At 35.4% G+C, this 17360-nt stretch overlaps 1 long non-coding RNA gene across 1 annotated transcript in view; it reads right to left on the bottom strand.

The window, feature by feature from the left end:
- The window catches only part of LOC129047998 (uncharacterized), a 116516-nt gene that overhangs the window by 63405 nt on the left and 35751 nt on the right, over nt 1-17360 (bottom strand). The window contains exon 2 of the long non-coding RNA XR_008509959.2: nt 11825-11914. This is a non-coding gene — a long non-coding RNA (uncharacterized LOC129047998). The remainder of the gene's footprint in view (nt 1-11824; nt 11915-17360) is intronic.

The raw sequence follows: 17360 nt of genomic DNA, 5'->3' as shown, positions 1-17360 counted from the left end.
GGTATATTTTATTTCTGGATAATGTTGCCTTGTAGAATTAATTTGAAAGTGTGTTAGTTATCTATAGCTGCATAACAAATGCCCCCAAAACATAGCATCTCATAGCAACAAATACTTACTATCTTACAGTTGTTTTTTTTTTCAGTCAGAGATTCAAGAGAGCTTAGATGGATGTACTGGTCAGGGTGTCTCAAGAGGTTGTAGTCAAACTGCCCATTTATTAGTCCGTTTTCACACTGCTGATAAAGACATACCCAAGACTGGACAATTTACCAAAGAAAGAGGTTTATTGGACTTGTAGTTCCACATGGGTGGGAAGGCCTCACAATTATGGTGGAAGGCAAGGAGGAGAAAGTCACATCTTATGTGGATGGCAGCAGGCAAAAAGAGTTCTTGTGTAGAGAAACTCCTGTTTTTAAAACCATCATATGTCATGAGACCCATTCACTATCACAAGAACAGCATGGAAAAGATCCACCCTCGTGATTCAGTCATCTCCCACCAGGTCCCTTCTACAACATGTGGGAATTATGGAAGCTACAAGATGAAATTTGGGTGAGAACACAGAGCCAAACCATATCAGCCCGTTAGGGATGAAGTCATCTGTGGCTGGAGAATTCATTTCCAAGCTCATTCACATGCCTGTTGGCTGAAACCACAGTTTCTTACAATGTGGGCCTTTTCGTAGGTTGCCTGAGTCTTCTTACAACATCATAATTGGCTTCCCACAGAGTGATTAATGAGAAGAGACAGAGAGAGACAGAAACAGAGGCATAGAAAGACTTGTCTTTTATAACCTAATCTTGGAAGTGACATACCATCACATCAGCCATATTTCCTTGGTTAGACAGACCAAACATGATGCAATGTGGGAAGAAACTACACAAAGATGTGAATACCAGTAGTTGAGGCTCATTTTCGTTAGGCCTAAAGAACTTCCTATAACATTTCTTTCTTTTCTTCCTTTCATTCTTTCTTACTTTCCTTATTTATTATAGAAACAGGGTCTCACTATGTTGCCCAGTCTGATCTCAAACTCCTGGGCTCAAGTGATCGTCTCACCTTGACCTCCCAAAGTACTGGAATTATAGGCACAAACCACTGTACCCAGCCTGTCACATTACTTATAGCGTAGGTTTGCTAGTAACAAATATTCTCAGCTTTTTGTTTTGTCTAAAGATGGTTTTATTTTACCTTCAATTTTGAAAGATAGTTTATCTGGGTATAGAATAATAAGTTGGTTTTTTTTTTAGTTTATTTCACTGTTTCTATAATATTTGCTTTTAAAAATTTGATTATGATATTTCTTTATGTGGCTTTCTTTATGTTTATCTTCTTTTGTGCTCACTGAACTTTTTAGATTGATGGGTTGATGGTTTTCATCAAACTTAAAATTTTTTCAGCCATTGCCTCTTCAGATCCCTTTCTTAGATTTCAGTCACATGAATTTTAAACTCCTTGATGCTTTCCAAAAGGTCAATAAAGTTCTATTCATATTTTTCAGTCTCCTTTTCTTTCTCTGCTTCATTTTAGATAGTTTCTATCGTTATGTCTTCATTTTCACTACTATTTTTTCTGAAGTATTATAGTTCTCATCCTATGGGATTTAATTTCAGATATTATGTTTTCATAACTAGAAGTTCCATTTGCTTTTCTTTTTTATCTTATATTTCTCTCCTCATTATATTTATGCTTTGTTTTCAATACTTGAACTTATGAAGCTTATTTACAAAAGTATATTTAATGTCTTTGTCTGCTAATTTTATCATCTTTTTAATCTCTGGATCTGTTTATATTGGCTGATATTCACCCAGTTATGAGTCCCCATTTTCTACTTCTTTGTACATATAGTATTTTTTGAGAATGTTACATTTGTAAGTAGTGTATTTTTTATACTTCTTTGAAGAGTGCTACCTTTTCTTGTGTCAGGAAGTTAGGCTACTTGCAGATTTGTTCAGTCCCTTTGAAGTTGTTTTTATGCTTTTTCAGGGTGACTCTGGAGTAGTATTTTCTTCAGAGCTAATTTAGCCTAACTTCTAAGATATGAAAATTCTGGGATCTCTAGTGAATGCCTCCAGTATTCAATAAAGCCCCTCCACTATGGCTGGTGGGAACTAAAATGATGTGTTCAGGAATCATCTGGCATGAAATTCCCCAGTAACTTCTTTGTCCAGAAGTTCTTTATATAAGCCTGAAGTTTTCACTCTAAGCCTAGACCAGTCAAGAATTTTAAGGAAATCCTTTGCAGATTTCTGGTACTTGTTCTTTGTTAAGTTCACTCCTCTCAGGTACTCTCTTAACTATATACATTTTAACCCCTTTGGCCTCATAAACTCCAATCTCTGTCTTAGCTACTCAGCAAGATCACTCTTAATCCTTGAGCTGCCCTTCCCTATGAAGCATTCTAGAAACTGCCTCCCAGTAGAAAGCCTTCTTGATTCCAGGGCTTACTTCATTTGTTTCCCTTTTTACAGGAACCACAGTCCTACTGCATATTAGCCAATGATTAAAAATGTTTGTTTTCTATCTTTTGTCCAGTCTTCTAGTATTCATGATAAGGGAATAATTCTGGACACCACTACTTTCTAATAGCCAGAAACAGAAGTAATAATATATTTCTAATTACTTCTAAATTTAAGTTCTTTGATAGTAAGACATTTTTATTTCTCCTAGCACTGCATTCTAAATAAAGACAATAGGAGGAAATGGGAAGGTAGTTGCTACTTCATGATGTATCAGTATGATTTAGGTAGATGCTACTTCATGAAGTATGAATGATTTAGGGAGATGTTTCATCTAGACCAGAGAGGAAAACAAAATCTGCTTCTTTTGGGCCAAAGGTTAGTAAAAGAAGGAGAGAAGGAGTAAGAAAGAGGAATTAGCTTATATATACCCCCAAGTCTTTGCTCTGTAGAATGAAAGATTATGTAGTACCCGATTCCCCTCCTTTCTATGTGGCATGAACACTGAATTGAAAGTCAACAGACCTGTTATTATGCAAGTGGTATAGGTAAGATGCTCCCAAAGCAGGAGCTTCAGTCCAAATGGAGACTATGAGAGAATTTCAGAGAGATATTCATCCCAGTGAGAACTAAGGGTGGCTGGGTCAGCAGGAAGAATTTATGTGACTCTGAGTCAGGAGAGGATAATTGGACATAGGAGTAATTCAGGAGCAAGCAGAAAACCCAGTAGAATGCCCAAAACATGATGGACCAACTGCACTTCAGTGGCTACTAGCCAGAACACTACTAAAAAGCACTATGAGGAAAGGAGAAATTTTCCTTCCAAAGCCATTAACTTTTCCTCATACACCTCAATAAGAAATGAGACTGGAGAAAATGGAGGAATCTAAAAGTAAATATCATAGGGTAAAAAAAAATCAAAAGGTTTTTAAATTATTAGATGAAAGTAAGTTTCAAACTTGTAGATTAAGTTTAGTTTAAATCTTTTTTGAAAAGTAACAGGAGGGGAGATTATGATGATGAAATAAGCAGGCTACATTTTCACTGCATGTCTGAATTGTGATGTGAGCAAATTTGCATTCTCACTACATAAAGGTAGAAAAGAAATGAGTAGAAAAGTTCAAAAAGAGAGGAAATAAAGAAAGAAAAACGAATAAAAGAAGAAAGGAGGAAGGAAGGGAGAAAGGAAGTATACCAGAAAGGAAGGGAAGGAGGGAGAGAAGAAAGGAAAGGACAGAAAGGAGAGTAAGAAAAAGGAAAAGAGAGAAGAAAGAAGGAAGAAAGATTGTTCTTTCATTTTCCTTTTCAGAAGTCTATAGTTCTAGAGATTGGTCCTTCTTTATAAGTTGAGAATACCATTAGAAGTTTCTTGGCATTGGAAAACTTTTTTTTTTTTTTTGAGATGGAGTCTCATTCTGTCGCCCAGGCTGGAGTGCAGTGGCGTGATCTCGTCTCACTGCAACCTCTGCCTCCCAGGTTCAAGCGATTCTCCTGCCTTAGCCTCCTGAGTAGCTGGGACTACAGGCATGCACCATCACGCCCAGCTAATTTTTGTATTTTTAGTAGAGACAGGGTTTCACCACGTTGGCCAGGATGGTCTTGATCTCTTGACCTTGTGATCCACCCGCTTCAGCCTCCCAGAGTGCTGGGATTACAGGCATGGGCCACCACACCTGGCCGGCATTGGAGAACTTTTAAAAGCCAATGATGCAGAGTTGGAATGAAAATTTTAAGGGTGAGGATGAAAGAATGAAATAATAAATTTAGAATATTTCAAAGGTACCATTTTAGAGATAGATATTTTAGGCTCTTCCAATAAGTCTACTCTATGGAAGTGGGGTGTGGGAAAGTAAGTTTACCTAGGGTTCAAAGCCCAGATTTTCTGCTCAGACATTCACCAAAAACTCATTTTCTCCAATAATTTTCATTAATTTTACGTCAACACTACTCAGTAGAGTATGTTTTCACCTCTGGATGTTATCTCTCAATACTAACCAACATGGGAAGCAATCCAAACCAGAGAGATAAAGAACCTCAAGAATACCGTGAGACAGAAGCTATTTACTTATATTTATGAACCATTTGGGATATTCAGATATAGGACAATTCTTAAACCAGATTTTCAAAAATTCTGAGTAACCTTAGCATACTTTGGGTTACCCACTCATGTCAACTATTTTTATTTTTTGTTTGATCTGGTGTTTTCTTTAAAACTGTAGATGTGAATCTTTATCTTCCTTGCTTGGAAAACTATCCTTTGATTCTCAACTTATAGAATAAAATGCAAATACACATTCCTTTATAATTTGAAACTAATTTATATTTTGGGCTTTATTTACCACTGTTTTCCTTCTTGCATTATACATTCTCATTAAGTGACCTCTCTAACATACTATTTTATAAAACTATTTTTTTAAAAACTTCCTTTTCTTAGAATGTGTTCCTTTTATTTTTCTACCTACCTGACACCCTTCAATGTTTACCCTGCTCAGAAGAGAGCTTGGCTTAATGTACAGGCATACCTCTGAGATATTATGGGTTTGATTACACACCACTGAAATACAGCAAATATACCAATAAAGCAAGTCACACAATTTTTTTGCTCTCCTAGTAAATATAAAAGTTACTTTTACACTATACTATAGTCTATTAAGTGTGCATAGCATTGGGTCTTAAAAATGTACATATCTTTTTTAATGTTTAATTTTTGTGGGTATGTAGTAGGTATATATATTTATGGGGTACATAAAATGTTTTAATAAAGTCATGAAATGTGAAATAAACACATCATGGAGAATGGGGTATCTATCTCCTCAAGCATTTATCCTTTGAATTACAAACAATCCAATTACATTTTTTATGTTATTTGAAAATATACAATTAGGTTATTATTGACTATAATCATCCATTGTACTATCAAATAGTAGGTCTTATTCATTCTTTCCATTATTTTTGTATACATTACCGATCCCCACCTCCCTTTCCACCCTCCCACTACCTTTCCCAGCCTCTGGTAACCATCCTTCTACTCTCTATGAGCATGAGTTCAATTCTTTTGATGTTTGGATCCCACAAATACGGGAGAACATGTGATGTTTGTCTTTCTGTGCCTGGCTTATTTCACTTAACATAATGGTCTCCAGTTCCATCTATGTTGCTACAAATGACTGGATCTCATTTTTTTATGGCTGAGTGGTACTCCATTGCCTGTATGTACTGCATTTTCTTTAACCATTCATCTGTTGATGAACACTTAGGTTGCTTCCAAATCTTAGCTGCTGTAAACAGTGCTGCAACAAACATAAGAGTGCAGATATCTCTTCAATATACTGATATACCTTCTTTTCAGTATATACGCATCAGTGGGATTGCTGGATCATATGGTAGCTCATTTTTAGTTTTTTGTGAAACCTCTAAACTGTACTCCATAGTTGTACTAATTTACATTCCCACTGACTGTTCTCTTTTCTCCACTTCCTCATCAGTATTTGTTATTGCCTGTCTTTTGGATATAAGCCATTCTAAGTGGTGTGAGATGATATCTCCTTGTAGTTTTGATTTGCATTTATCTGATGATGGATGATGTGCAGCATCTTTTCATATGCCTGCTTGCCACTTGTATGTCTTCTTTTGAGAAATGTCTTTCAAATCTAAAAATGTACAGAGCTTAACTAAAAAAATGCTTTCTTGTTTAAAAATGCTAATGATCATCTAAGCCTTCAGCAAGTCCTAATCTTTTTGCCAGTGGAGATTCTTGCCCCAGTATTGATGGCTGCTGACTGATGAGGGTGGTGGTTGCTGAATGTTCGGTGGCTATGGAAATTCCTTAAGATAACAATGAAGTTTGCTATGTTGATTGACTCTTCCTTTCACAAAATATTTCTCTTTGGCATGTGATGCTGTTTGATAGCATATTACTCACAGTATAACTTCCTTCAAAATTGGAGACAATTCTTTCAAACCTGATGCTGTTTGATGAACTAAATTTATGTAATATTTTAAATCATTTGTTGTCATTTCAACAACGTTCACAGCATCCTCACAAAGAGTAGATTCCCTCTCAAGCAACCACTCTTTGCTCATCCATAAAAGCAACTCCTTTTCATTCAAGTTTTATCATGAGACAGCAGCAATTCAGCCACACCTTCAGAATCCACTTCTAATTCTAGTGTTCTTCCTATTTAAGCCACCTCGGCATTACTTCCACCACTGAAGTCTTGAACAAAGTTATTTATATGTGAGAGTTGGAATCAACTTCTTCCAAAGTTCTGCTAATGTTGACATTTTGATATCCTCCCATGAATCACAAATGCTCCTAGTGACATCTAGAATGGTGAATTCTTTCCAGGTTTTTTATCTACTTTGCTCAGATTCATCAGAAGAATCACTTTCTATGGCAGTTATAGCCTTACAAAATGTATTTTTTTCAGTAATAAAATGTGAAAGTCAAAATTACTTCTTGAACCATGAGCTGCAGAATGAATATTGTGTTAGTAGGGCATAAATGTAAGGTTAATCTTCTTGTATATCATTATCGGAACTCTTGGGTGATCAGGTGAATGGTCTATAAGCAGTAATATTGTGAAAGAAATCTTTGTTTCTGAGCAGTGGGTCTCAACAGTGGGCTTAAAATCTTCAGTGAAGCATTATGTAAACAGATGTGCAGTCATCCAGGCTTTGTTCTTCCATTTATAGAGCACAGGCAGAGTAACTTAGCATAAATCTTAGGATTTTTAGGAATGGTATATGAACATTGGCTTTAACTTAAAGTCAACAGCTGCATTAGCCCATAACAAGAGTCAGCATATTCTTTGAGGCTTTGAAGCCAGGCATTAACTTCTCTCTAGCTATGAAAGTCCTAGATGGCATCTTCTTCCAATATAAAGCTGTTTTGTCTACACTGCAAATCTACTGTTTATTGTAGCCACCTTCATCAATTATCTTAGCTAGATCTTCTGGATAACTTGTTGCAGCTTCTATATAAATATTTGCTGCTTTACCTTGAACTTTTGTGATATAAAGATGGCTTCTTTCTTTAAACCTCATAACCCAATCTCTGCTAGCTTCAAACTTTTCTTCTGCAGCTTTGCACCTCTCTCAGCCTTCCTAGAATTAAAGAGAGGTAAGGTGTTGCTCAGGGTTAGGTTTTGGCTTAAGCAAATATTGTGGCTGTTTTGATTTTCTATGTAGACCACTAAAACTGTCTTCATACCAGCCATAAGGCTGTTTTGCTTTCTTATCATTAGTGTGTTCATTGGAGTAGTACTTTTAATTTGCTTCAAGAACTTTTCCTTTGCATTCACAACTTGCCATATTCTTTGGCACAAGAGGACTAGCTCTTGGCCTATCTTGACTTTCAACATGCCTTCCTCACTGAGTTTAATCATTTCTTGCTTTTGATTTGAAGTGAGATGTGCAACTATTCCTTTCACCTGAGCACTTTCAGGCCACTGTAAGGTTATCAATTGGCCTAATTTCAATATTGTTGTATCCTAGAAAATAGGGAGGCCAAAAAAGAGAGCGGCAAAATGGCCAGTCATTGGAGCTGACCACAATATTTATTAAGTTTACAGTCTTATATGAGCTTGATTCATGGCCCCCCAAAACAATTACAATATTGACATCAAAAATTACTAATCAGGCTGGGCGTGGTGGCTCTTGCCTATAATCTCAGCACTTTGGGAAGCCAAGGTGGGAGGATCACTTGAGGCCAGGAGTTCAAGACCAGTCTGGCCAACATGGCAAAACTTCATCTCTACTAAAAATACAAAAATCAGGCAGGTGTGGTGGTGCATGCATGTAATCCCAGCTACTCGATAGGCTGAGACAACAACTCTGTCTAAAAAAAAAAAACTCACTATCATGAACCATCAAAATGGATATAATGGTAACAAAAAATGTTTGGAATATTGTGAGAATTACCAAAATGTGAAACAGAAACACAGAATGAGCACACACTGTTAGAGAAATGGTACCTGTAGACTTGCTCAATGCATAGTTGCCATAAACCTTCAATATTTTTTAAAAAATACAGTATATGTGAAGTGAAGCACAATGAAACAAGGTAGACCTGTACTTAGGGGTATGAACTGTGGCGTCATCTAGCCCAGATTTTAAATCATAAATCTAATCATTGTACATTCTTGGGAAATTTGTGGACCCTCTCTTGGCATCAGACTGTTCTTCAACATGGTGATAATAATACCAACTGCAGAGAGTTGCTGGCATGATTTAATAAAATAATACCTTGAAAGACCCAATACAGTATCTTGAAAATAACGTTTAATACATGTGCCTTATATTCCACATTATTTCCATTACTATAATCATAATCATCATCACCAATATCACAAGTTTGTTAGATTGAATAGAATAATTCACGTACAGGCCATAGCGCTGGGATTAGCATTAAAAAATCAATGAATTATGGTAATTACAACCACCATTATAATAATTCTCATTACTACTAAATTTAATAAACTTAATAAACTCCGCTTACTAATCAACATTCTTCTTCTGTTAGTCTTACATATTTATACCTACCTTTACTATGATACACATCATAACACATCACAATTATCTGTTTATATATCCCCCTTAGTCCATTATTTCCTCAAAGCCAACTCTTGTTCAAGTTGACCATGTGTCTCCAGAGACTAGTACCTAATGGGCTTTTATCAAATTCATGTTGAATGAATATACAGAGTTAATGGTTCACACTAAGCCATTCCCACTGTTTTTTTTTTCTTTCTATTTATAGCCTATGTTATTTACTTGCTAAATAGATTAATAGAATAAGGAGTATATATGTATGTATGTATATATATATATACATATATATATATATATGAGCACTAGAATAGGACAAAGGACTCCAACCATTGGCCTTAATAGCACCAAGTTCTATTAAACTAAACCAAATAGCCTCCCTTAAAAGTCATCTGGAACTTCCCAATTCCCTCAGAGAATCCTTGATTGCCACTCAAAGGACCATTTTGGTGAGAATTGGAGCTTACCCATGAATCTTTTCCAAATGCGCATTACTGATTCTGGGATGAGTTTACAGGAATTCACCAGTGGTCATTAAGTGATTTTTTTTTCAGCATTTTAGGATTTGGAATCATCATCCTGCTCCATGGAAAACTTTAGAGAAAAGTAGATTATGGTTGAAAACATTGGCCAACTGGATGAAAGAAAAACTAGTATACTTAATAAACACTCAGCTTTGTGGTTTATAGTTGCAATCCATGTTTAATCTTGTATCAAAAAGAGGAAGGCATTAACCCCTTCAAAATTTCACTGAAGCTAGCCTCAGGGCAAAGGTTTAGAGCCACGTTCCATAGGCAGGTTAAAAAATAAGGCCCGAAGATAATGCATGATATTTTTTAAGTACCCGAATAGTAAGATAAATACCACCCACATCTTAAATTTTATTTCCCATTGAAATTCAGTATATTGTTCTCAAGAAAGAGTACTTTACTGGAATAAGTAAGGGATTTGGCATCCAGAAGATCTGATTTCAGATCTTGTACTTTGCCATTTTCTAGCTGAATTACCTGGCATAGTGTAATTTACTTATCTGAGCCTCATTTTTTTCTCTCCAATAAAAGGTAAGCAATACTTTTTTATAGCATCATGATGAGGAATAACTATAATATGTTAGTGAAGATGATTCACATAATGCTTAGCAAAAAGATGATCAATAAATATCATTTTCCTTCTAGTTTTCCCTTGGCTTTTGGAGGATTCCTAAAACTAAAAATCTTAGAAGTTTGTGTTGTAGAGAATCCAAATACATACCAATCCATTTACGTACCAATTTATTAAAAATGTAGAGACAAATTTTACAAAGTAACACAACATCATTCATGTATATCTATCCCTAGATTCCATGGCAAATGTTCTTAGCAGAAGTTTAAGACTGTATATAGTACTTTATATACATGGATTAAGCACCTCTTTAAGAAACGCTGGTATCTGAACATACGCATGGTAACTAACAAGAGATTATTCACTTTCCAAAGGGATCCTTTACACAAAACGATTAGCCATATGACTCACTTTAATAATGATTTTTGCAGATGCCTATAAAATAAGATTTAATTTTCTTAAAAACTACCATTAACTAACTTTCAGAAATAAACCCCTGTGTGAAACAATATGATACTTTATGAGGTTAACTCAAATAAAGCCTACTGGGTTGGCTAGGTGTCAAAGAAGGCATGCCAGATGATGAGACAAATCCCCATGATGAAAAGCTCTTAGGTTTCATGTTTAGTGTTGTGCAAAGACAGAGTCATACTTTCTACAAGTGCAGCTCTTTACAGGCACCAGTGATAGTAGGTATTAACTCAAAGGATGATAAAATCATAGTCATCTATTGCTTCTCCTGTGCACCAAGGCTATTACATGCGTGATATGGTTTGGATGTGTCCCCACCCAAATCTCACCTTGAATTGCGATAGTCCCCACATGTCAAGGGTGGGGCCAGGTGAAGATAATGGAATCATGGGGGTGGTTTCCCCATACTATTCTCGTGGTAGTGAATAAGTCTCACAAGATCTGATAGTTTTATAAATCAGAGCTTGTTCCCCTGCACAAGCTGTCTTGCCTGTCACCATGTAAGAAATGTCCTTGCTTCTCCTTTGCCTTCCACCATGATTGTGAGGCCTCCCTAGCCATGTGGAACTGTGAGTCAATTAAACCTCTTTCCTTTATAAATTACCCAGTCTTGGGTACGTCTTCATCAGCAGTATGAGAACAGACTAATACAATGTGTAATTTCCTTAAATTATCCCAACAACCAGATAAGGTAGGTCATATTAACAGTCTATTATTTTTAATATTATCATTTTATGAAGAAGAAAATATTGAGATGTTAAGATCACCCAGTAAATAACTGCCACAGGCTTCACACCCATTCCTGTGCAACTCCAGTACCCATATTCTCTCCTCTAACTGCATTGTATCTCATTGCATCAGGGTAAAACATGGTTAATGCCATGAAACAGTTTAAATACAAGTAATGTAGATGTGCAGATGATGGATATATTATTGCAATTTGGGAATTAAGGAAAAATTCATAGGGACATGGCATCTGAACTGTGCTAAAAAAAAAAGAAGGAGAAAATAAAAAAGCACAATTTTAAACTTTCCAAGCCTACTCCCAGGAGCAAATTTAAGTGAGGTCACAAAACCTGAACTTCAACTGGCAAAAATCTAGATTTATTGTCTGAACTTGAGCTCCCAGGAACATCATCCCAAGACTACCAAATAAAAATTATCATTGTTAAAGGAAACATCAGTTTAGTAACAATTTTACCTGTTGAAGATAAGGGGAAAATGCATTATGTAAACAATACCTTTCTAGCGGCCTTCAATAGCCCTTCAAGTTTTCCCTTTCTCCAGAAAGGGTTGTCTTCTTATTCAGGTACTTGGCAGTAGCATCAAATCTGTGACCAAAGGAAAGATACTGGTCAGGCCTCATTAGGCTGTGATTTCAATTAAACATCATAAAGGAAAAAAGAGAGTTGACAACAAGTAGCTTACAGAAACAGGAAACATGCAGCACCAGGCACGCAGCTCGGCCTTCATGCTCTGTCTTATGCTTGGCCGGTGAAACAAACCACAACTTGTTGACAAAGTTGAGGCATGTTGCCTGTCAGAGAGGCCCAGGATAAGGAAGCATCTAAGGCAGTTCATGAGAGTGCTGACCTTCTCCCAGCTTAAAACACCACCCAGGCCCCTGGGGTATCAGAGAATCAAGCATCAACTTCCTAGCTTGGAGGAACAATAGTCCCATGAAGGACAATTTATTTTCTTTCATTTAAAAAACTCTTTTTAAACCCTCCTTTTTTCTAATGTAAAAGTAAAGAAGGATCAGTAAGAAGTATAGGACTAACTAGAAAACGAGGAAACTAAACACAGACAAGAGGAAAAAGAAGAAAGAAGACACCAAAGCATGAGGAGGTGTTTCTTGGACGCAGTGTAAGAAGAAAAAATAAAACATAAATAAGACAGAACAAGACAAATATAATTTGCATTTCTTGAAAAGAAATCTGTATATGTTAAGCAGAGAGAACTGAGATATAAGGGATATACTAACCAGGAGACATTGTTGAGTTAAACTCCCTTAAGTGCTGGCATGGAGTTAACACAGGTGGCATTAGGTTCTCCAAACATTGGTTTAGACATAATGTCACAAAGTGGTCAAGGGCATGTGATTTGGAGTCAGAAACGAATGGATAAAAATCACCACTTTACCACCTATGCACACTTGAGCAAGTAACTTAAACCCCATTAATCCAAATTTTATCATCTCTAAACTGAGACTAGCACTGCTTATACCATATGATTTTTGCAAATATGTAACATCATGTATATAAATAAAGTACTTAGCCCAGTGCCCAACACACAGTTAGCTACCAATTTGATTAATTATAATTAATAAATTATTGTTGTGGAAGGCGAGATATTTCCTTGATTCAACTGGGAATTTCCCTATTAGCCATTGCTAAGATTAGTAAGTTAAATGTGGGAAACCTAGATATTTTTTTCCTTAAAGATCCCATTTACTTCTCTGAGAGAACAACTGGCACCAGCCAATATATATGAAAAAGAAAAACAATTTGTTTTACAATGGGAAAAATGCACACAGGTGATATAATTAGAGCATAGTCTAAGATGAAAAATTTTCTTAAGCTCTAGCATGTACAAGAAAAATAGTAGGTGGAATAATCTAGTAGACAATAGTAGTCATCTAATAGACTATAGATTGAAATTATTATAGACTAATAGATTATTAGATTGAAATTGGCAAAAACTGCAATTACTTTTGCACCAACCAAATAGACTAGTCAGAAATTAACATAACATCCCCACTCCAAAAAATGTACAATAAAATAAAGTTACAGATGGCAAAAAAATCTTAATTTTAAACATCTTAAGTAAAATCCAAGCATAATAATCCTAACCCTTCACTAAAACAAACAAACAAATATAATGGCCTATTAAAATTTATTAAACATCTTAAGTAAAATCCAAGCATAACAAACCTAACCCTTCACTAAAAATAACAAACAAATATAATGGCCTATTAAAATTCATCAAAAAAAGAGGCAAGTGTGGTTAACTAGGAAAAAAATCTATCAAGGAAGGCTAATTCAATATATGAGCAAACTAAAAGGAAAAATATATTTATCAATAGATACACAAAATTAAACAATAAAATTCAAAATGAATCTATGACAAAATTCTTAGCAATCTATCAGTAACAAGAAACTTTCTTTAAAAATAAGCGTCTAGCAAAAACCTACTGCAAATACAATAATGAATGATGAAGCTTTAAAAGCATTTCTATTAAAGTCAAGAAAAGAAAATAGTAGAGTCTTTATAATTACTTTTACTAGTCAACTGGATGCTCTAATTACGTAATAAGACAAGAAAAATAAATGATACTTAAGAATTTAAGATTATCAGTATATATTTAGAGATCATATATAAGGTCCTCAAAATAATAAATCTAAGAAAAACTGACTAAACTAGCAAAGTCACTCTAAGCTCTCACAAGGGTGGAAGAATATATAACAATATATGCATATCAGTAATAATGCAATATAAGTACAGGCATAAAAGCAAAAAAAGTTGTTTATGAATAAATTTAAAAATACATATATGCAAAAATTTGTATACAAAATTATGAAATAATCAGCATAAGAGGAAACAAAATATATGGAGAGTTGTGCCATTTCCATGAGTGGAGATATTTAAAATCACAAAGCTATTAACTTGATCCAAATCATCAATATATTTAATTAATGAGGTTTCAGATAAAATCTCAACAAGATTTCTCTCTCAGAATTCTACACACTTATTCTAAACTCCATTTGAATATGCAAACAACAAAGATCAGCAAAGATAATTCTGAGGCAAGGGGAAAAAATGAGATAGCACTTGACTACCTATCCATGAAAACAGTTTAAAGTCATAAAATTAAAAGAATGATACTGGAGCAGAGAAAAAGTCAAGTTAATGAAATAATATTTGAAGCCCCTAAATAAGCTGAAATACATATGAGCCTGGTGTATGACAGAGATGGCATTATAAATCAGTGGGAAGGAAAAAAGTGCAATAAATGACTTGGTTTCCCATTCGGAACTCACTTGATAGACAAAAATAATTACATAAAACTGTAAATGGGATTTTTTAATTAGAAGACAATGTAGGATAACAATTTTTGACTAAGAGATAAAAATCAAATTTCTTAGAAAACTCTCAAACACTAGCAATTTATAGGAAAGCATTGATAAAACCAAGTGCATCAAAATTAAAATGTTCCCCATTACAAAGCACACCATGAAACATACTTAAAAAAAATGGCAGGCTTAGAAAATATGTTTGTAACGTATAAAACAAACACAGATTATCTTGAATAGGTAGAGAAATTATGTATCAGTTTAAACGAACCAACAATATAACACAGAAGTTGGCAATTGATGGGAACAGGCAATTCAGAAGAGCCAATGAATATATGAATAGATTATTATCCTCACTAGAAATAAAGGAAATGCAAATTAAAACAACAGTGAAGTATTTCACACCAAATAGTTTGACAAGCATTAAAGAGTCTGTCAATAGCAACTGTTGGTAAAGACATGAGAAAACTGAACTTTCCTACCCTGCTGGTGGGAGTCTAAATTAGTACAATCACTTTGGAGAGCAATTTGACTGTAGATCGTGAAATTTTTAAAATGTGCATGCCCAGTGACTTCTCATTCTACTTCAGAGAAATACCTGCACATAAACCAGAATGTTCATTACAGCAGTGTCTGTTTACAATGAAGAAAAATTGGAAACAATCTTTATGTCCTTCAATGGAGAATGAGTAAATAAATTGTAGTATATTCATGCAATTTACAATAACAAAAATCAAAATGAATTAATTAGATCTATGTGTAAAGACATGAATGGATATAAAAAATTCAATCTTGAGTAACAAAGGGGAAACAAGTTGTTAAAAACTGTAGTATGAAATAGTTCTGTAAATAAGTAAGAAATAGCAACCATATGTATTATTTGTGGGTACATCTCATAATAAACATAGAAAACAGGGGCTGCAATGATACACAGTAAAATTCATATTGGTGATTGCCTTTAAAGAAGGGGGAATGATATTAGGGATAAGAGCTTCCAAGTTATCTGTAATGCTTTAGATTTTTAAAATAAATAAGTTGCATGATGAAATACATTTTTAAAATTATAGTTAGGAGAAGGAGTCCAGGAGAAAAATCTGACACTGCCACTAGAAGGTAAGCAACAGGAGGAAGTGAGATTTGGTGTTTGTTTATTTTTCCATCTGTTCTCATATTACACAAGGCATATAATCACCATTGGTTCTCCTCACACATTTGCTGATTTAGGGATAAAGAGAAATGAAGAGACAAATTAGATATTATCCAAGTTTCCAAGAAGCTCAAAAGACATCAGAGTAGTAGACATAAGATATTACATACATGCACACATGTGTGCACACACGCACACACACATACCATGCACGACCACATCACTAAGTTCCTGCAAACCACAGAGCTTAAGTTATTCTGAGGCTAAAGGGAAATGACTTTGTCCCTTCAATCTGAGACCCCTTTGCATGCCTGCTGAATTTTTAAGCTAGCACTATCCAAGGCAAATTGAGACGTCAAATCACCCTACTAGCTTGTCTACCATAGTCTGTCTAAATGTTCTCCATAGCTTTATCTAATCCTTCACTCTGAAAATACTTAAAGAACTTACCAGGCTCTATACTAGATATGAAACTACTCCTACTCTCTCCCTCTCTCTCTCTCTCTCTCTCTCTCTCTCTCTCTCATTCCCCAAAATAGCCCTATGTGGTCAGTATTTTAACCTTATTTTATAGTTAGGAAAATTACAATGTATGCAGTTGAAATATCCAAAGTTACAGTTTGTAATTTGTGTAACTGGAATTCAAACTCAGGTTTGAATTACCCCAAAGTTAAGCTCTTTCTGCTGTAAAAGGATCTGGAAATGCAGTTGCTGAATCAGTTTCCTCAGCCACCACTTTATTCAGAGCTGCATCCCAAACACCATGGAAAAATAAAAGATAAACAGGTTGAGTCCCTGCTGTAGCTCCCAGCTTGGGTTCCAGCAGTGGGTTTACCTCATCAGTGATCTAAGAACTCGCTATAGACCAGGAGGTTATAATTAAGCTATCCTACAGTTCCTCCCAGCTGTACAAGCCTGCTGCCTTTCATCTGTTCACATAAGTCTTATATTCCAGGCCTTTATAGTTCCCACCAGATTTCCACATCCCTTTTGGGTTTGGGGGCCAAGAATTGATCACAGCCTTGCAGTGAGAGGAAGACCTGTGCTGTTTCACTCCAGGAAAAAGCACTTATGTGTGGTGTAAGGGGATCCTCTTCTTGGTCCAGCCTGGAGATTTCAGTGTAATTAATGCTGTTTGTAGGTTGTAAGAAGTAACACCTAAGCCTTTCTGTTGATGGCCAAGCCATTATTAATTTTTCAGATGTGTTGATGACTTTTCCCCATGTGTCTACATGCCATGTCTGCTGAGCTCATCCATAGCAGGAAGTGGGATCAGTGGAAGCACCAAGAGAGAAGATAAGTAACATGTCCTCTCGGCACATGTGGAAGATAAATGCTCAATTCTTGGATGTGTTCTGTCTACTAAAACTTTAAGTTTAGGGAAGGCCTTTAAAAAAATGCATTTACCACCAGACTTGGAACAAAATCAATAACCCTCCATCCCAATGAGCTACAGAAGTGGTTTATTATACAATATCCTGGTAGGAAATTAATCATATGTCTTTGGGAAGGAAAAACATGGCAGGGAGTTGCCTTGGTGCCAGTTGTGCAAAGGGT

Source organism: Pongo abelii, chromosome 13 (genome assembly GCF_028885655.2).
Source record: "Pongo abelii isolate AG06213 chromosome 13, NHGRI_mPonAbe1-v2.0_pri, whole genome shotgun sequence".
NCBI classification, from domain to species: domain Eukaryota; kingdom Metazoa; phylum Chordata; class Mammalia; order Primates; family Hominidae; genus Pongo; species Pongo abelii.
Note: the sequence above shows the minus strand (reverse complement) of the source record. Positions and strands in the feature narration are given on the sequence as shown.